Source organism: Arachis hypogaea, chromosome 20, assembly GCF_003086295.3.
Source record: "Arachis hypogaea cultivar Tifrunner chromosome 20, arahy.Tifrunner.gnm2.J5K5, whole genome shotgun sequence".
Lineage (NCBI taxonomy): Eukaryota > Viridiplantae > Streptophyta > Magnoliopsida > Fabales > Fabaceae > Arachis > Arachis hypogaea.
The window spans coordinates 40,389,970-40,398,960 of record NC_092055.1 but is presented as its reverse complement, the minus strand read 5'-3'; positions in this window follow the sequence as shown (position 1 = coordinate 40,398,960).

The window sequence follows — 8,991 nt, the reverse complement described above, 5'->3', positions numbered from 1 at the left end:
TAAGCTTCTATCCTGAATTCATCTAACTCATTCAGTTGCAACAACCTTTTTCTCCTGCAGCTTGGGAATCAAGGTTGAGGAGTTTAGTGGCCCAAAAAGCTCTGTGTTCAAGCTCTACAGGGAGGTGGCAGGATTTGCCATACAATAGCTGAAAGGGTGACTTGCCAATAGGAGTTTTGAAAGCTGTCCTATATGCCCATAATGCATCCTCTAGCTTCCTAGCCCAATCTTTTCTTGTGCTTCCCACTATTTTCTCTAGGATCTTCTTTAATTCCCTATTTGCTAGTTCAGCCTGGCCATTAGTCTGAGGGTGGTAAGGTGTAGCCACTTTATGGATTACTCCATATTTGTGGAGGAGCTTCTCCATCTGTTTGTTGCAAAAGTGACTACCACCATCACTGACAAGACTCTTGGGCACTCCATATCTTGTGAAAATGTGCTTTTTAAGGAATTGGAGGACAATCTGTGCATCACAGGTGGTCGTAGCTATGGCTTCCACCCACTTTGAGACATACTCCACTGCGACTAAGATATATCTGAAAGAATAGGAAGGGGGAAAGGGCCCCATGAAATCAATTCCCCATAGATCAAATAATTCCAGTTTCAAGATGAAGTTTTGAGGCATCTCATTCCTTCTTGTTAATCCTCCTGCTTTCTGGCATTCATTACATTGGTGAACATATTCTCTGGCATCCTTGAAGATAGTTGGCCAATAGAAGCCACTCTGCAATATCTTTGCAGCTGTTTTCTCTGGGCCAAAGTGTCCACCATAAGCTGAACCATGGCAGTGCCACAGGATATCCCTTATTTCACTCTCAGGGATACACCTTCTAATTACTCCATCAGAACATCTCTTGAACAGGAAGGGTTCATCCCATAAGAATTTCTTTCCCTCATTGATTAACTTCTTCACTTGTTGCTTAGAAAAGTCTTGAGGTATCTTTCTTCCCACTTTGTAGTTTGCTATGTCAGCAAACCAAGGTGCTTGTTGGATCTGCAAAAGGTGCTCATCTGGGAAGCTTTCGTTCATGGGCTGAGATGCTTGTTGAATTGTTTCATGTGGTAGCCTCGACAAATGGTCAGCAACCCGGTTTTCAGTGCCCTTCCTGTCTCTTACCTCAATGTCAAACTCTTGTAAGAGCAATATCCACCTGATAAGTCTTGGTTTAGCATCCTGTTTTGACATCAAATACTTAAGTGCAGCATGGTCAGTATAAACCACAACTTTGGATCCTATCAAGTATGATCTAAACTTATCAAAAGCATAAACTACAGCTAGCAACTCCTTCTCCGTTGTGGTGTAATTTCTTTGGGCCTCATTCAACACTTTACTTGCATAATATATGACATGATGTAAGTTTCCCTTCTTTTGCCCAAGTACAGCACCAATTGCAAGGTCACTTGCATCACACATGAGTTCAAAGGGTAACTCCCAATCTGGAGGTGTGATGATTGGTGCTGTTGTGAGTCTATTTTTTAAAGTTTCAAAGGCTTGCTGGCAGTTTTCATCAAACACAAAAGGGTTATCAAGCATTAATAGATTACTCAAAGGTTTAGCTATTTTTGAAAAATCCTTGATAAACCTTCTGTAGAATCCGGCATGCCCCAAGAAACTTCTAACAGATTTCACATTAATTGGTGGAGGGAGTTTTTCTATGATTTTAACCTTTGCCTTATCAACCTCTATCCCTTTTCTTGAAACTTTATGGCCAAGAACAATCCCTTCGGGTACCATGAAATGGCATTTCTCCCAGTTCAAAACTAAATTAGTTTCTTGGCACCTTTTCAAAACAAGGGTTAAATGGTTTAGGCAAGCATTGAAATTATCACCAAAAACAGAGAAGTCATCCATGAAGACTTCTAAAAACTTTTCGACCATATCAGAGAAAATGGAGAGCATACACCTTTGAAATGTGGCAAGGGCGTTGCAAAGCCCAAAGGGCATCCTCCGGTATGCAAAGACTCCAAATGGACATGTAAAGGCAGTCTTCTCTTGGTCCTTGGGGTCCACCACGATTTGATTATACCCAGAATATCCGTCCAAAAAGCAATAATAGGCATGGCCGGCCAACCTTTCCGGCATCTAATCAATGAATGGGAGAGGGAAATGGTCCTTCCTGGTGGCATCATTCAATCTTCTATAGTCTATGCACATCCTCCACCCAGTCACTGTTCTAGTAGGGATCAACTCATTCTTCTCATTAGTGATGACCGTCATTCCTCTTTTCTTTGGTACAACTTGAACCGGGCTTACCCATGGGCTGTCAGATATTGGGAAGATTATCCCTGCATTCCACAACTTCATTACTTCCTTCTGGACAACTTCCTTCATTGTGGGATTTAGCCTTCTTTGTGGTTGAACCACTGGTTTGGAATTATCTTCCAAGAGGATCTTATGCATACATACTGCAGGGCTGATTCCCTTCAGGTCATCAATGGTCCATCCTAAAGCATCTTTGTGAGCTTTGAGTACATCAAGAAGTTCTCCTTCTTCCTTCTTTGTCAGGGATGAATTAATGATTACTGGGAAGCTCTCTGATTTGCCAAGGAATGCATATTTGAGATGGGTGGGTAATGGTTTCAGTTCTTGTTTTCGTACTTCTTCCTTTTTGTCTTGTTTTTCATCTTGCTCAATAGAAGTCTCAGCTACTTGTTCCTCTGTTGCCCCTTGATTTCCTTCTTGCTCTTGAGGACTTTCTTCCAGCATTTCTTCCACCAAACTCTCTATCATGTCCACTCTCACATAATCCTCTTGCTCAGGAATGTGCTGCATTGACTTGAAGACGTTTATGACCATTTGTTCATTGTGGACCCTGAAGATCATTTCTCCTTTTTCTACATCAATAGTGGCTCTTGCTGTGGCTAGAAATGGCCTTCCCAAAATGATTGAATTGTTTCCTTCCTCTTCAGTATCCAAAATCACAAAATCTGCTGGGAAAATAAACTCCCCAACCTTCACCAACAGATTTTCCACAATTCCAGTGGGTATTTTGATTGATCTGTCAGCCATGACCAATGACATCCTGGTGGGTTTAAGCTCTTCTATAGCAAGTTTTCTCATCATTGAGAGAGGCATTAAGTTGATGCTGGCACCAAGGTCACAGAGAGCTTTGTTGAGAATTATTCTGCCAATGGTGCATGAGACTACAAAGCTTTCTGGATCCTTGAGTTTTGGTGGAATGCCCCTTTGAATCAAAGCACTGCATTCCTCGGTGAGTAACACGGTTTTCTTCTCAAGCCAACTTCTTTTCTTGTTGATAAGCTCCTTCAAAAACTTGGCATACAGAGGCATTTGCTCAAGTGCTTCAACAAAAGGAATATTGATTTCCAGCTTTTTGAAAGTCTCAAGGAACTTGTGAAAATGCTGGTCCTTGGTTTCTTTGTTGAACCTCTGGGGATATGGCAGTGGAGGTGTGATGCTCTTTCCTATTTGCTGCTGTCCCTGAGTCACTTCTGTTGAATCGTGTGGCTGGTTGTCTTTCTCTTTGAGTTTCTCAATTCTCTTGTTTGGCATCACAACTTGATCCTTGGCTTCATCTGCCTTTGTTTGCTCCTCATCTTCTATTGCACTTTTGCTGCTCTCTGCTTGCTTCTTTGTAGTGTCATTATTGCTCATCAATATTCTCCCACTCCTTAATTGTATCGCCTTGCATTCTTCCTTAGGATTTGGAATTGTGTCACTCGACAGAGAGCTTGAGGGTCTCTCAAGAGAAATCTGCTTGGAGATTTGCCCCATCTGTCTCTCTAGGCTCTTCAGGGATGCTTCATGATTCTTGGTTGTCATTTCCTGGTGTTTCAACATTTTGTCTATCACGGCCTCCAAGTTAGTGATTCTTTGGGCTTCAGGTGATACTTGAGGTGGGTTATGAGATGTGGGTGGTGGATGGTAGGCATTTTGGTTGGTGGGTTGGTTATTAGATTGGTACTGGTTGGGGTTGGGGTAGTTGTTTTGAGGTTTTCTATAGGGGTTTTGGTTAGTTTGCTGCTGGTTGTGGTTTTGGTTGCTTTTTGGGTTGTTTTGGTTTGAGTTCCTCTGCCATGGTTGTTGGTTTTGGGTATGATTATCTCCCCATCTGAGGTTTGGGTGGTTCTTCCAGGATGGATTATATGTATCACCATACACTTCATTTGGTCCTTGGTTGTGCATATACTGTACTTGCTCTTGTTGTTGTTCTTCTTGAGTTTCTTCATTCTGTCCCCATGTGGTTGATGGTTGGCTAGTGTTAACTGCTGCAACTTGGAGACTATCAATCCTCTTGGCCATTTGCTCAAATTGTTGTTGAATTTGCTGCTGCATCATCTTGTTTTGAGCCAAGATTGAGTCCACTCCTTCTAGCTCCATTACTCCTCTTCTTTGTGATGGTTGGCGGTTTCTTTGATGAGCAAAGAAATATTGGTTGTTAGCCACCATATCAATGAGATTTTGAGCTTCCTCTGCAGTTTTCATGAGTTGCAAGGAACCTCCAGCTGAATGATCCAAAGCTTCTTGAGATTTCAATGTTAAGCCCTCATAGAAATTCTGCAGCTTATCCCACTCAATGAACATTTCAGGAGGACATTTCCTGATTAGAGCCTTGTATCTCTCCCATTCCTCATGGATGGGTTCAGCCTCCATTTGTGTAAATGTTTGTACCTCAGTCTTCAACCTTATGATCCTTTGAGGTGGGTAAAATTTGGCAAGGAACTTGGTTACCAAATCATCCCAATTGTTGATGCTGTCTCTTGGAAAGGATTCCAACCATTGAGTGGCTTTGTCTCTGAGAGAAAATGGGAATAGCAATAGCTTGTAGCTGTCAGGAGGCACACCATTAGTTTTAACAGTGTTACAAATCCTCAAGAAGGTGGATAAGTGTTGGTTCGGATCTTCAAGTGGTCCTCCACCAAAAGAGCAATTGTTTTGAACCAAAGTGATGAGTTGTGGCTTTAGTTCAAAATTGTTTGCATTGACATTTGGAGTTAAGATGCTACTTCCACAATGTCTAGGATTTGCAAAAGTATAGGAAGCGAAAACTCTCCTCTGGGGCGGATTGTTATTGTTGTTGTCTGCTCCACCTGGTGGATTGGTTGAATGTTCCTCCATATCTTGGAATTCTTCTTCTGATTCCTCTTCTCCAACAATATTTTTCCCTCTTTCAGCTCTTCTTAACCTTCTAAGAGTTCTTTCGTCTTGTTCATGAAAGATGGGTGTATTTCTACTTGTACCTGACATACAAGCAGAACATAAGAAACACACAAACCAGTGACACTTCAATCTATTGCTAGAATGAAGTTTTAGTTAGCTTAAGCAAAAATTCAAACAGTTAGTGGGTTAATTGAAAATTAAAGGAACAAAAAATAAAAATGCTAGATCTAGATCACCACCTCACTTAATCATTGTCAATCTAATCAATCCCCGGCAACGGCGCCAAAAACTTGATGGGATATTTTTGTGGAAAAACGAATTTCTCCAAAACACCCAAACTTAACCGGCAAGTGCACCGGGTCGCATCAAGTAATAATAACTCACGGGAGTGAGGTCGATCCCACAGGGATTGAAGGATTGAGCAATTTTAGTTTAGTGGTTGATTTAGTCAAGCGAATCAAGATTTGGTTGAGAGATTTGTGATTTGCAGAATTTAAATTGCATAGAAAGTAAAGGGAATGGGTAATTGGCATGAAATTAAAGAGAGCTGAAATTTAAAGTGCTGAATCTTAAAGAACAAGAAATTAAATGGCAGAAACTTAGAACGCAAGAAATGTAAATTGCAGAATCTTAAAGTGCAAGAAATGTAAATGGCTTGAATTGTAAAGGGAATTGGGAATTGGGTTTGCAGAAATTAAACAAGGAAAAGTAAAATTTCAACAAACGGAGAAGTAAAGGATGACTTGGATTGAATCGGATCTAAAACAGAAAAGTAAATGAGCATGGAAAGCAGTAAACAGAGGATGTAAAATTGGAATTCAGATCTCAGGACCCAAGAGACTAGAAAACCAAGTCTAGATCTCAATGCCTTCCTAGATCCAACAAGCACAATTGCAAAGGAAATTGTAAATTGCAAAGAAAGTAGATGAAGAAGCAAGTAACCGAAACTGAAATTCAATTAAGCAGAAAATTAAACAAGATCCCAAGGTGAGATTGAAACAGAATTTCTTCAATTCTCCACCCAAAATCCAAGACAAGAAAAGTAAAGAGTGCTGGGCAAGAACAAGGAAGAAGAGAGATCAATTCTCCTCCCAAATTCTCTTGAATTAAAACAACAATGCTAAGAAATGTAAAAGTGAGCTCTAAGCAAACCGAAAAGAAAGCTATTCTCCAAAAACTAAAAAGGAATCCCCTTAAAACTTAAATCCTATGCTATTTATACACTTTCTTCAAATGGTCTTCAAGCCTTCAATTGGGCATTTGCTCTTGATGGAATTGGGTTGATAGAGGCCTTGGTTGATTGCTCTTGGAGTTTGGAGAAGAACCGAATTGAACCGGGTTTGAAATCATGACAGCTTGAGTAAAAGTTGGAGTAAAAGTTTGAGGCTAACTTTTACTCCAACTTTTCACATCAGCACCCTTCTTTGCTGATACCAATGTTGGGGCAAAAGTTAGGGGTCTAACTTTTGCTCCAACGTTGGCCTCCCCTTGCATACTCATGGCGCCAACGTTAGCCAAAAAGTTAGGGGCTAACGTTGGCGCAAACTTTTGCTCATCCAAGGAGTGTTTTTCATGCGCCAACGTTAGCCAAAAAGTTAGGGGCTAACGTTGGCGCAAACTTTTGCTCTCCAGGGTGTGTTTTGTGATGCCAAAAGTTAGCCAAAAAGTTTGAGGCTAACTTTTGCTCCAGCTTTTGCCCAAAAGTTAGCCAAAAAGTTTGAGGCTAACTTTTGGTCCAGCTTTTTGCTTCCTGGTTCATTTTCAATTAATCCAAAAGTTTGAGCTAAAGTTTGAGGCAAACTTTTGCTCAAACTTTTTGTCCTATCTTCCTCCTAGCCATTCCTCCTTGCTTCAACCTTTCTCCAAGCTTTCTTCACCTATCATTAATCAACCAAACACATCAACGCTATGCTCAAAATCATGAGATATTCATTCTTTCATAATATGTGACAGTTATATCATAAAACCTCATGAAATTGCATTAATTCATACATGGTTGCTTAAATCAAAGGAAACATGAAAATCTACCCAATTGGCTTGCTTATGGCTCAAGAAAGTGCATAATTCAATTGAAAACAAAAGAAAAAGGCTAGTGAAACTAGGCTAAGATGACTTGTCATCATTTAGCATCTCCTAAGTCTTCAACCAATTCTTCTTCTTTGATAATTTCAGCTTCCTCTACTTGTTCCAGTACAAAATCATGCTCCTTACTGTCCAGTGGAGTTTCTAGTATCTCCTTCATGCTGCGTTCTTCATTAGATTGCCCACATGAAGCCTTGGGGGTTCCTTGAGTGTCCAAACATCGGGAAAGCAGTCTATTTATCGCTTGATTCAATTGGTGAAGTGTGGCATGAAATTTTTCAAATGTTTCCTTGAGTTGCTCCCTTGATTCTTGGGGTGATGGATATGGACATGGTGCATAGGGAAGTGGCGGTTCTTGGGAGTAATTGGGTTGGAATTGGGGTGGATAAGGGTTAGGGTCATATGGAGGTGAATGGTGGTAGTTGGCTTGTGAGTGTGGTGGTTCAAAGTTGTGTTGAGGAGGTGGTTCATAGGCATATGATGGGACTTGTCGGTAATTACAAGAGGGTCCACCATATCTATCATCTTAGTATGTACCTCGGAATGGTTCTTGACTGTAGTAAATTGGTGGGTGATGGTTGTCACGAAAGGATCCACCATAACTATTGTCTTGACATGCATTATGGAATGGTCGTGGTTCATGGTATCTTGGAGGTTGTTGTTGCCTAAAGGGTTGATCAGATCCTCATGGCTCCGTCCATCTCTAATTGTTTTGACCTTGATGCATGTTCCTGTTATAGCTTCCATTCCTTTCAACATTATTAGAACCAAACTCAAAGCGACGGGGGTGAGAACTCATAGTAACCAATAAAAATTAAAAACAAAAATAAAAACAAATAAACAAGCAAAATAAAATATTTACAATAACCAATAATAAGGTACACAGTTGCAATTCCCCGGCAACAGCGCCATTTTGAAAGAGCGGATTTCTGCTAGTAAAGAAATTTTATTAAAAGTAATCGCGTTGTAAGTATAGTTTCTAAACCAATAGAGAATCCTTTCATACAAAAATTTGGTTGTCACAAGTAACAAAACCCAATAAAATTTATAACCGAAGTATTTAAACCTTGGGTCGTATCTCAAGGAATTGCAGGGAAGTATGATTTATTATTGGTTATAAAAAAGGTGTATTTGTGGGTTTTTTAGATAGAGAATAAGTAATTTAAACAGCAAGAAAATAAATTAATAATTATAAAGAAAAATCTCTTGGCATGGTATAAGAACTGAAAATCCTATCTTAGTTATCCTTATCAGGTGTGATGAGAATTATTGTTGCTCCCACTTAGTTAACCTTTACTAAATAAAGGAAAGTCAAGCAGACTAATTAATTTGATCCTCAAGTCCTAGCCAACTCCTGTGGAGAGACTAGCTTTAGAGCGATCCAAATCAATCAGCAACTTCAATTTCAATCAATAGCTAAGTTTGATAACTCAAGTGTTACCAGTCACTTAACCAAAGCCAAAAGGGAAAATAAATCTAAATTAAATTGAAAGCAATCATAAATATAATAGAATAATCATTAATCTGAAATACCTCAAATTGTATTTAAACATAAATTTAAGTCCTAACATGGAAAGGTTCATAAGCCAAATTGAAAAGATAAATAACAATTAAAGTAATAGAATAAATAAAACAAGAAAGTGATTTAAAGTAACATTGAACCTGTAATTGAAGAGAAGTAGCCTAAACATAATAGAAATCCTCAATCCTAATCCTAAGAGAGAGGAGAGAGCCTCTCTCTCTCTAAAAACTACATTTAATCCTAAAATTATATCTGTTACTCAGTT